Raw genomic sequence first — 12,372 nt, 5'->3', positions numbered from 1 at the left:
GGGCTCTTATGTGATTACCCCTGAAGAAAGAAAGCGTGATGAAATCCGTAAATGAATTTCAAAAAGCAAATTGCTCTCCATAAGCGTTTGGACCGAGCACTCAGCAGATGCTTCCCCTTCAACGCGCTGCTCGGTGATGATGTCATCGGAGGTCATCAGCGGCGATGGTGCGAATGAGCTTGAAAACGAGGTGAAAATGTGGACAGTTTCAAGCGCTGCCTCCACATGCCGAGAGACGTGTGGGGTCTCGTGATTAGTCCCGCCAGATGCTAAATGAGACCACATGAGACGGGAAAGTGCGACGGTGTTAAGTGGAAAAAGTGTCCAAAACAATCATGCATCGGCTCTCATTGGCTACATCTGACATAAATGCCACTACTTGTGAAAAGTGCAGGGGATTAACGGAAATCTATGGGAAAACTTTAACATTATAAATGTAGAAGTATGAAAGAAAAAGAAAACCGATTCCTTCGGGAACAAAGTAGAAAATCACAGAGAAACATGAACCCGGTGTTGCAAAACATTTGCGGATGAATACTGTCGGACCTCATCCCCTGTTGCGAGAAGCGTTAAGAGGAAAGATGACTCGAAGAATGAATATGCCTTAGAGAGCAGACAGACTCGGACGGCCAAAATGAAATGGATTATGTGGAGAAGTTGCTGCTTAATTTCGTGAATTAAAAGCAAATACTAGTGAGCGATACAATCAATGAAATGTTAATTTGTGAAAAGGCGACCTAAGGCAAAAAGAAATCCAATTTATTATCTAGAGAGGAAATGTTCAAGGCTAGTCGTGGCTGGTTTGCTCAATTCAAGAAGTGAACGGGAATTTGCAATGTAACATAACATAAAGGTGCAGCAGAAAAATAGAATTTATTGAGGGTAATGGACTGATAGTTCATTTATTCCAGTACTCATACATTATAGGTTCATCAAACAGTACCGCCTAGTTCCTACATTAAAATAACCTTTTAATTTGTTTATTGTTCTTTACATAATAATTTAGTTTTTGTAGATTTGGGTTTTTCACATATTGTAAACTTTAATCTGTATTTTCATTGCGATGTATGTGTGTGCAATTGTTACATTTCATGATCAGTTGCTGTGTTGTTATACTGTAATAGACAGTGAATCAACTGTAATATTAAAAGTGACCAGCAGGGGAGGACTACTTTAACTACTACTCGAGGCAGTGAGCACACAAAGTGCATCCAGGGACCCCTAGTAAATTGGAGTTTTTTTTTTTTTTTTTTGCAATACAGTAATACACTGCATGATTGTAAAAATAGATTACTAGGAAAATGATTTGCTGTATCAGAATGCCTTAGTTAAAACACAATATAAGCTTGCTCTTTTCCTTTTGGCTTGTCCTGTTAGGGGCAATCTCCAATAATATTCAATATATTTTCTTTTGTAGTATTAGAGCAAATATATTTATTCAATGGCATGGTGGATCTCCTGGTAAAGCATTGGCCTCACAGTTCTGAGAACTGGGTTCAATCCCAGCCCACGCCTGTGTGGAGTTTGCATGTTCTCCCCGCGCCTGCATGGTTTTCTCCCGGGCGCTCCGGTTTCCTTCCACATCCCAAAAACATGCAACATCAATTGGACACTCTAAATTGCCCATAGGTGTGATTGTGAGTGCAGCTGTTTGTCTCGATGTGCCCTGCAATTGGCTGGTGATCAGTTTAGGGTGTACTCCACCACCTGGCTGTTGACAGCTGGGATAGGGTGCAGCACTCCAGACGACCCTCGTGAGGATAAGCGGCAAAGAAAATGGATGGATGGATGGATATTTATTCAAATAGTCAGCCAAAACTGTTGGAATGCAAAGTAATTCATCATTCCGTTCATACTGTGGTGCATATTTTTGCTTGCATATTCAGGACAAAAGTGCTGTTTTTATTTTAATTCTTCATTTACAAAAATGCCATTCAAACAACAACTTTTTCTGCGTGTTTGATATTGTTGAGTAAAAGCAGTTATTTGTTACTTGTAGGGACTGCATGGGTGGCAACAAATGGGAAATTCAATGCCTGTACAGTATTTGGTGGGTAATAGCCCATCAGCAACATATTGAAAAGAAAGGGAACAACAAACTATTTCAGTTTTGGAGTGGTGAACTTAGGTCCAGATTTTGAATTATGACCTATGAACTAAAGTAGTTAATTTCTGGAACGATAAACTGAACTTTACACCAAAAATGCTCCCACCACCCATATTCCACATCGCGATATCGCTGTTGAAATCTTCTGACCCTTTGCCACCTGGATTGCGCTCAACAAGTGGCCGGTGCGCTAATGAATGAGTTACTCGCGTTCTTCAATCCTCAAAGTTTGACCCGAGATTTTACTTGAGACTTTGCGAGCAGTAGGAGAGCAACATCCCTTGGAGCAGACTGCCACTTTTTTTTGTCTCATGTTGGGAAATGGATGACGGCAAGAAGTGAGCGACGCAAAGTCTGTTTGACAGGTTCATGTCATGATGAATAGAGGGTGGGGGGGACGGGACAACAGGTGGACAGCATAGTTTGATGTCTGCTTTCCCTCTTTTTATCACAGTATGAGTTCCTTGCACATCAAGCTTGCTGTGCTCCAAAGAATGGACAACACAAAATATTTCTTGCATTTCAGCTCATCCTTGCTCTGCCTGTCCCTTTTTCTTGTCCTTGGTGTGGGTGCACACTCAATACAACTGTTCCATTTCATCAGGTTTTTATCCCATTAAAAGAAATCAAAACAGGATTTCGGCTCCCATTCTCCAGGAGACACACTGCGGTGACAGCAGACATTTTTTCCCCCCTCCTGGAGGCTGCTGAAAAGCTCTGGATGCAATCTACTGTGCATCAGTAAAAGAAAAGACAAAGCATCCAGGTATGAAAACAACATCAAGAGCTTTAAAAAAAAAAAAACAGAAAAAGAACCCTTCTTTCCAACGTGTTTCATCCACATTTCACCAGTTTCTCTCTGAGTCGCTCCAAAAAGGTTTCTGTGATTGTAAAAGAAACATTTCCACACTAGTACTGCAAAATCACCAGTAAAGAATACACATTTTTTGGTCACTCCCGAGTGTGTATAAAGCTTTTTTTTTTTTATGAAGGCTCCCACTCAAAGCTAGCCATTACTCAATTGTGACTTCTGTGTGAGCATGTGCGTATACTTACATGCAGCTCTGACCAATTCTTGTGGTAGAACAGTGAAACTGCAGTACATGTAGAACACACCGAAGATCGTTACCAAAAGCATCACATCGAGCGTCTGTTGTCCACGGGATTTGTGGTCACTGGGACATTTTAGCGGAACATATAGCAGACTTGTGGCTTTTCGCAATCGACACTAAGTCCAATCAGACCCTTGGCCCCAATTTACATTGGCTTCCCATCCAGATGCTGTAGATTGCATCCACATTTCAAGCGAAGCGCCATCACACAACAAAGTCACCAAAGGGAACACAAATGGATTTCATTCAATCAATGGAGGATTCCTTCAGCCATTCATTTGAACTAATACTGGACTTCTGTGTACCTCCAAGTCGGAAGATGGGACTGCCATGAATGTGGAAAAAACCCGACACCACTTAATGGTACAAAACTGCCATCAATTGTCACCAAAATGTGTGCTAAAATCTCTATTTATGCTCCCCCTCGCTTCTGAAAATATCAGAATGATCATCCCAAAGTTTTTTGGCTTTGTGGACATTAAGCGCTTTCCCCACATTAAGTGACATTATAGTGAGCTGAAACTTCCTAAGCGCCTCCTGTACTTATAAAGCGATGCAACTACGCCATTTGAAGTTGTAGGGCACATCGAGTCAAACAGCCGCACTCACAATCACACCTAGGGGCAAATAAGAGTGTCCAATTAATGTTGCATGTTTTGCAAGATGCGGGAGGAAACCGGAGTGCCCGGAGAAAACCCACGTAGGTACGGTGAGAACATGCAAACTACAATGCGTATCTTGAAACGAAAATGAAAATGTGTGCTTACTACAGAAGCTCTTTGCACAAATTTTCCCATTTACACAACATCAAATATGTATTTATCTTGTAATAAAATTGTAGTTATTTCAGCTCTTGGTTGTTGGCTGTTTCCACAAATTGTAAATGCAGCAGTTGTGGAGTATGTAACTTTTGGGTGGGGTATGTCAAGCCTGTCATTCAATTTTGGAGACTTTATTTGACAAGTATTTTGAAAGTTTAGTGTCCCTTTTCCAAAGGAGTGTGGCGTGAAAGTCAGGGTGTGGGAGGTGGGGAAGCTGAGGAAGAAAAAAGAACCAGCTTGCCTGCCTCAGAGTGCTTGCTCTGCGACCACAAGAAAATGGACATCAGCCCTGGAGGTGGGTTTGTAAAAACAAGTGGCAGGGGGGTGTGGGGTGTTATCTGAGGGGGTGTGGGGGGGGGGGAACTGTTGCTGCTCGTGGGGTTCTTTTTTCACCTGGGCATTTCAGAACAAAGCGCCCACCCCACCCCCTCACTCCCCGCCTTGCCTCCATACACTCCCGGCTCCCACGACGTCCACACGAATAGCTGATTTCTCCTTCGGTTGACCAGCACTGAAGGTGGCCGATGGCAGAGGGACTGCGGCGGAGGTTCCTTGCTTGGGAAAGGCGGCTGACGTCCCAGCCGGTGAGGATTTGCAGAGGGAAAAGGAAGCAGCATCTTCGAGCTGCACCCAGCCGTAACCCATTGCAGAGTTCTGGGAAACCGCCACTTCTTCAGCACAGTACCTGTACTTGTCTAATATATATATATATATATATATATATATATATATATACATACACATTTTTTGGCACTACAAAACGCAGGTTTTATTTTACTATTTCTGTTTCTATGATATATGGATTCATGTATTAGCTAAATATATAGTTCGACCCAAGAATTTCGATTTAACATTTATATTTCAATATATATTGAACATAGTCTTATCATTTATATTTAAATGGAAGATTTATCGATATTTAGTTGATTTACATTTAAGGAATGTGTATATATATATATATATATATATATATATATATATTTATCTTTCAAAATTTCTATGTTTAAGATTGAGTTTGAGATTTAGGTTTAAGAGTATAATATTTCATATTTAATATTTGGATTTAAATAAGTTGACAAATGTTTTTCTAAATGTGCTGAAAAGTAATTTGAAAATTGACACCAGTTTTTTGAAAGTGTTTGAAGCTAAATGTCACAAAGTATATCAATTGACCAAATGTTACAGTCACTTTATAAACTGCACCCCATACGCGGCAAGACCAAGCGACCTACAAAACTGTTGACTCGCTTAGCAGCTCAAACCGATCAGAGTCCTGGCAGTTTGGCTGCATCCTGAAACGCAGTTGTCGCAATGGGCTAACACGGCTAAGGTAACGAGAGCTAACCGCTGCAAACGCCCCTCCTCTGTTCCAGTGTTCGCTCACTGGAGAATAAATTAGATCATCTACAAATAGAATTAACATCAAAACACAACTGTCCCCCTTTGTTCGGCTGGGAAAGCGCAAGTGCACATCCACTAATGACCCGCGTCAATTGGCTTTCCCAGAACCAAAACTCCCCCCTGCCACAAATTCAAATGATCACCCTATATTATCATCCATTATCTGATCTGATTTTCCACCCTTTTATTATATAAAAAATAATATTTGAACCTGTGTTTTATGTGAATATATTAGTATTGTATGCCGGTACATTTATACACGGCATCTCATCTGAGTCTCACAGTACTTTTGCAAAGTGACAAAAACATTTTATTATAAGACCAGTTTAATATAAAACAATTATTTACAATATCCATAAGTAGTCTCGAATGCCTTAGTCTTGAAATCATTAGCAATCCCTGATATAATACATCCATCCATCCATCCATTTTCCTGTTCGCTTATCTTCTCACTTGGGTCGCGGGCATGTTAGAGCCGATCCCATCTGACTCTGATCGAGCGGCAGGGTGCACTGATCGCAATTTGTAAGGCAGATACAGTATAAACAAACAGCAAGCCACAGGCACATTCACACCTACGGGCAATTTAGAGTCTTCAATTAACTGACCATGGATGTTTTTGGAATGTGGGAGGAAGTTGGAGTACCTGGACAAAGCCCACGCAAGCATGGGGAGAGCATGCAAACTCCATTTAGAACAGCCTGGATTTGATTCAGAGTCCTCATAACTGTGAGGCAGATGTGCTAATCAGTCATCCACCATGCCACCCAAAAATAAAATCCATATTGGAATCGGTATCACCTTGGAGAAGGAACAAGTTATTGTCCATCCCTAGTTGTCATGGGAATGAGAAGGATGCCATACTCATTCCTAATCAGATTTACTCGAGATATTACAGAGAACCTGTAACAGGGAGATAGATGTGCAGCAACTGCTTTCGTCTGGTCGAAAGCGACTGTGCAGAAAAAAACAACAGCAGACTTTGATTCTCACCATCCCTCATCTGAGATACAGGTATTGAATGCCATCCATATTGGTCTGCCTCAAACCAATGAACAGTGACAGGTGAGATAATCCCTCACTGGGACAAGGTGGATTTCAATTTCATTTGGATGGGAAGAAAGGGCTGTGGAAAACGACCTATTCGTTCCTCTCCGGCTACCATTTCACACAGGAGTCACACAGGAAGGCTATAGTTTCACATGAAAGGTGTGCTAACTAGCACATGTTGAAAAGAAAAATCAATCTTCATATGAGGAATTTTGTGTCATTCACATGGTAGATCAATACATAGTGTACACAACTATCATAATTCATCATGCATACGCTGCCCGGGGGGGGGGGGGGTAGTAGTTAAACAGCAGGAATCCAAACAGAGCAGGCAAGAGATAACGAATGAGGGAAAAGGACACAGAAAGGTTAGCTGGTCATGTCTTTGACTTTCTGATGTTTGCCTTACTGAGTAGACAGTTTTTCAACAGGAGGGAAGTCACCTTGGCCTGCGTGGGGACAGGTTACAGGAGGAGCGGGCCAAGCTGCGGCACCGTCTCTGACTCCCGCTGATGTGGGCCGGTCTTAAGTCGAGATGACAGGCGCAGGGAGCGGCTCGCCGGGCTCGCAAGACCACACAGCAGTTGGTCCGGGAGACGCCGGCGTAAGGACATTGTGGGGAGGAAGTTCCTTCCTAACCTACTGTCCTGCAACTTGATTTACTCGTTCTTTCCATCACATCACAGTCAAGGTCTCAAATACTGAGGGCACCTGGAGATTTGATTTGATATTGCTCTTTTTAGGGTACAAGATGCAAGGATATGTGCTCTTTTCACCATTTGGTGCTCTACGCCGCATTCCAAAGTGGAGTGTGGGAATTAGATTTTCTCTGGAAGGCTCCTCCAAGTCGAGGCAAATCACTACACCCTGACTTTCCATGGACTACTGTATTTGATTACAGACGACAGAGCTCATTGGGAAATTAAAAGACAATAACACGGACAGGCGGTTCATGTCTTACAAAGGCGTTCTGTTCCTATAGCTGCAATGTTACCTGGATGTTGCCGCAGTCGACAAAGTTGTCCGCCAGCTCTCTGTATTGCATCACCTGTCCATACTTTACACAGCCCACCACGGCAGAGTCATCAAGGAACCTCTGCAGGTGCCACAATCCAGAGTTGTCATGGAAGTTTGAGACGGACAAGGTGAAAAGAAAAGGAAACAAGACTGTCCCTTGTGGTGCCCCAACATCACTGACCACATCATCTGACAGGAGGCTCCCCAAGCTCACAATCTGGAGCCTGCCTGATAAATATTTCTTATTCTGGAGACACTAGAGGATGGAACACCATCCAAAGTAGCTTCTTTCTCAACAATTGGATAATATTGAAGGCCCTACTTCTTCACAGAAACTGATGTATCTAGCGATACATTCTTTGTGTTGTGCCGTTGTGGCTCACATGGCACGTCCCAGTCTCTACACTCTAAGCAACCCTGCACTGCATCGCTGACTTCCTGACTCCACCTCCTAGGGACCCTTCTGCTTTTGGAAGCCCTTGAATTACAGAAAAATACTGAGGGCCCTAACTTTGCAAGATTGGGTCCAATAATCCAAGAAGGGGCCAGAGTGGAGGGCTCTATGCATCACTAGAGTGTGCATATACCAAGTCTGACGTCTTAGTGTCCCTTGTTATGTAGTAGACATACTGGTGAAAAGTGACAAGTACTCAGTTCAAATTGCAGTAATCAAAATCCCCACTTATGGTGACAAAAAGCCTCAGAGTGCAGGCTGTGAAACCTGGCAACAGGTGCATGGATTGCATTACAAGCCGCTGCTTCTATTGCAGATGGTTGGATGTACACTGTTGTGATTATGACGAAAGAAAATTCTATTGGCAGATTATATGGATATATTCAATTCCCTCAGCTAACAGGTGCATGTCAGGTGTACAAAATGTATTTTACAGTATTATGTCTGTTCTAATTCACACAACTTGTAATTGTGCCTCAATTGTGAATCAAGTCGGTGTTCTCATTGTCCCGATACTTGATGGCATTGTACTGGCGTCAGTGAGTTTGTCGTATAGAAGTCAGGAATAATGATAGCTGGAATTGAAGGGTTGGACTTTCTCTTCCTCGTTTGCATTTTTATACTCTGGCTTTGCATTCTCACCACTTCGTTTGCATCCTGCGAAACTCTGGGGGGAAGGAATCCTTGCTTTGCACTCGGGCGCAGATGTGGCGAAGGTGCACATGGAACATCTGTGCCTTGCAAAAAAGTGAGAAAAAAATGAAAAAATATACGAGGAAAATGTGGAAACCTTTCCCCAGTGGTCGTGTGACAACACCTCAAAGAACAGCATCCATAAAGCAGCTTTTATTTGAAAAACCTCCATCCATCCATTTTCTGTACAACTTATCCTCACTAAGGTGGTGGGTGTGCTGGATCCCATCCCAGGTATCATCGGGCGAGAGACGGGTTACACCCTGAACTGGTTGACAGCCAGTCGCAGATGCTAACAACAACAACAAACACACAATTCAAAACACAACCGTGAAACAGAGTGTTTGTTCATTTTCAATTAAATTTTCTTTTTTTGGGGGGGAGTTAACAATTTATCACAACCTCTTCTGGGGAGACTTTCGTTTTATAATTCCTTATGTTGTCATAGTGCATGGGTCAAGGCAGATACCGTTAAAGGTCAGACTAAAGGTGGCACGTCTTTTCACTTTTTATCATTTCAGTCCACTTGTTTTCGGGCCACATGTGACAGTGAGCCACCACATCCTGCAGACGTAATGGTTTTGAAAGAATCTGACTTCTTGGCACCCACTTTGTACTGCACATGATTGACAAATATGAGATTTGAGTGGAACAGTCCAACGAAGCAAATTTTCTGACCTTGGCAGAGGTCTGCACTCTACTGGAAATACCCCACCCAATCAAATGGGTAGTTTAGTGTGAGAATCCATAACATTAAGGTTCTGGTCTTTGAAATAATGTTCTTAGAATAGCACGGTATTAAGTTTTCATATGGGTATATCATGTTTTTGCATATGCCCTTTTGCTAAGCCCTTCCTCGCTTCCTTTTCCTCATTCCTCCCCTCACTCCCAGGTCGGCATCCATCACCACGCAGGAGGCAACCTCGCGTCTGACAGCTTTGTCAATGCAAATTAACACAGTCTGTCCGAAGTGGTCTCAGCCAGGGAGAGCAGCTGCTGCAGGGCTGCCCATTGCGTGCTCAGAAAAGCCCAGAATAACTGACCTGCTGGTCGAGGGGTATCATGCAAGCCGAAAAATTCTGGGGCAAAACTCAAGTCAGGAGTAGTGCGGGGGTGGGGTGCTTCCCATAATCTAGTTCCAAAATCAAATTTTGCTAAAGTACGGCAAAACATTCTATATTTAGCAGGTACTGTATTTTTGGATGGAATATATTTTACTGTATAGCCAGAGGATAATTCTCTGGACTACAACTTTTCACGTGATTTGATTCTGTATGCATTCACGATGATTTATTTGGTGCGCACAAATGGATTCAGCGCAATGCAGTCAATGGAGAGAGATGACAGAGGAAAGGGGGCTGCACAACTAATTCACCCATATCCAGTTCTGGGGTTTGTTTCTTTGCTTAAGGGCACCTTGACAGAGCTCAGGAATTGAACTGACATCTGTTCCAGGGCAGGTCTCAAACCTGTGACACTTTGGCTCCTAACCAAGTCCTTACTGGCTGAAAGGCCAACAGCAATTTTCCTCTCCCAAGTGATTGACAACTGACCAGTCCAAGGTGTACGCCACTTCTCGCCCTCCATCAGGTGAACGGCCAGTTCACCTGATGGAGGTGGTCCAGGATCATAGCAGAATTGAAAATGAATAGGTGGATAGAGCTCATCATTATCTCTAAAATTCACATTTGCTGTGGAATTTCCAGAGTCAACTGTGGTTCACTTTGAAGTTTTTCAAATTAAAAGATAAAAATACAAATTCTCATCGCAGATAATGTCAAGCACTTAATTCCCGACTCAAACTGTCACCATCCCAAAGGTCACATTAACAATACAGGTCAAGTTTTGATGAACATTTCAACACTTGTAACTAACATTCAATGAAAATAAGATCTTTACCACTGTATCATTAATTAATTAAATAAATAACTAAATAACTAAATAAATAACTAAATAAATAAAGGTACTCACCATGTGGTACTGGTGTGTGTACTGCAAGATTTCATAGCAATGCAATACCGACAGTAGATACCAAGTAATTTCTGGGCCAATTTGGCCAATGTTAAGGATGATGCAACTCAAAATTTCTAAATCTGAATTAATTACACTTACCTATTATGCATTAGTTATAAACCAAGAAAGTATTAGTTAGTCAGGAAATGGCTATAAAATTGCTATAAAGGTTTTCGTTGGTTTGGTATAGTATTAAAAAAATGACAAACATGCAGTTTCCTTTTCAGAGTTAACACAAAAGTGTATTTATGTCCAAACTCTTGCCAGGGGTGCCTTAAAACATGTTACATAATGCTAAGGATGACTAAAATATTACTTTCACAACTATTACTTATGTGGATTACGTTATCTGCCAGACTTAAAAGGCCCCTACCAGCAAACACCGCTTCTGGGCAGAGGGTCTGGCTCCGTTGAGTCCAGTGGATCTTCTCTCCATTTTTCTCCCATTTCAATATACTGGTAATGTTTCCACAATATTCTAGTAGCTTTTCAGCTGTTGTATCATTTTTTTTTTCAGCCTGAAACCAAAGCAACAGTGTCTCTGTGCTGCTTGTGTGACTGACTGCATGGTACTGGGCAGGCGTACTGAACCTACTTGCTTGTTAACCAGCCACATGGAGCGGCAATTACGTCGTAGGCAGAGTTACCGACACGATTTAAGTTACTTCTTTGATAAAACTGCAGCCATGCAAACGGCTGCGAAAAAATGCCGTCGTTGACTGGAAAGTCAGCGGAGGAAGGCGCTAGCAATCTGTAACCATCAGCAAATTAGCCGCAGAGAAAATGGCTGAACACACAAACAATTATGTATTTAGCTAGATTCTATAATGTTAACATCTGTTTGGGGGAAAAAAACATTTTTTTGTATGTAATTGCTGTCTCATTATTGGTGCAGCCAGACCTTTCCCTGTGTCGCATTCTGTTCCATTTCCCTTTCTGCAGTTTTCACAGACACGCTTTTCCTCATTCTGATCACAGAGAAGTCAGACAAAATGCAAATACAGTTGAGCAAACTTGAACTAACCACTCTGAGTTTTAGTATTTGTTTAAAACAAATTAAAGTGCAAAATAAAAGTTTAACTGTTTACTCTTAAGCACGACACTATGAAGATGGAAATCGTTATCGATCCGCCGCGCAGTCTGGCTGACGAGAGACACTGGACTCATGCTGCAGCTTCAAACAGAGTGGCTGAAATAAGTACTTCTTTACTTTCAATATCCTGAGAAATACATTTTATGCATTCCATTTTACACGCAGTTGTATTTATTTGTCTTCTTATTTTATTTATTTATTTATGTTGCTTTTATGTATACAATGAAGCAGGAGAGACTCTCCAATTTCAATGTACAGTTCGTATGATGACGATAAATGATATTCATGCATTCATACTTAAGATGTCAACATTTTTTTCCTCACTAAACATGCTTCCAAAACTCCTTGGTGAAATGAGCCAAATAAATAACGACGCTTGGTTGAGTCACAGCGCATATCGTAAGTGCAGACCAATGTTCAGCCTTTGCTTTAGTAATGATTAATGAAACAAAGGAAACACGCTGTATTCGTAATGATCCAAAATTAAACACACATGATGACTAACAACAATACCAAAAAAAGCCTAAATATTTTAAAATGGAGCTGTCTGGGAATTGACGTCACGGGACGTATTGCACGTTTTCTGCACGAAGCTCACGTGCGCCTGAGCA

The sequence above is a fragment of the Syngnathoides biaculeatus genome, chromosome 11 (genome assembly GCF_019802595.1).
Source record: "Syngnathoides biaculeatus isolate LvHL_M chromosome 11, ASM1980259v1, whole genome shotgun sequence".
NCBI lineage: Eukaryota > Metazoa > Chordata > Actinopteri > Syngnathiformes > Syngnathidae > Syngnathoides > Syngnathoides biaculeatus.
This window is presented reverse-complemented; position numbering follows the sequence as displayed.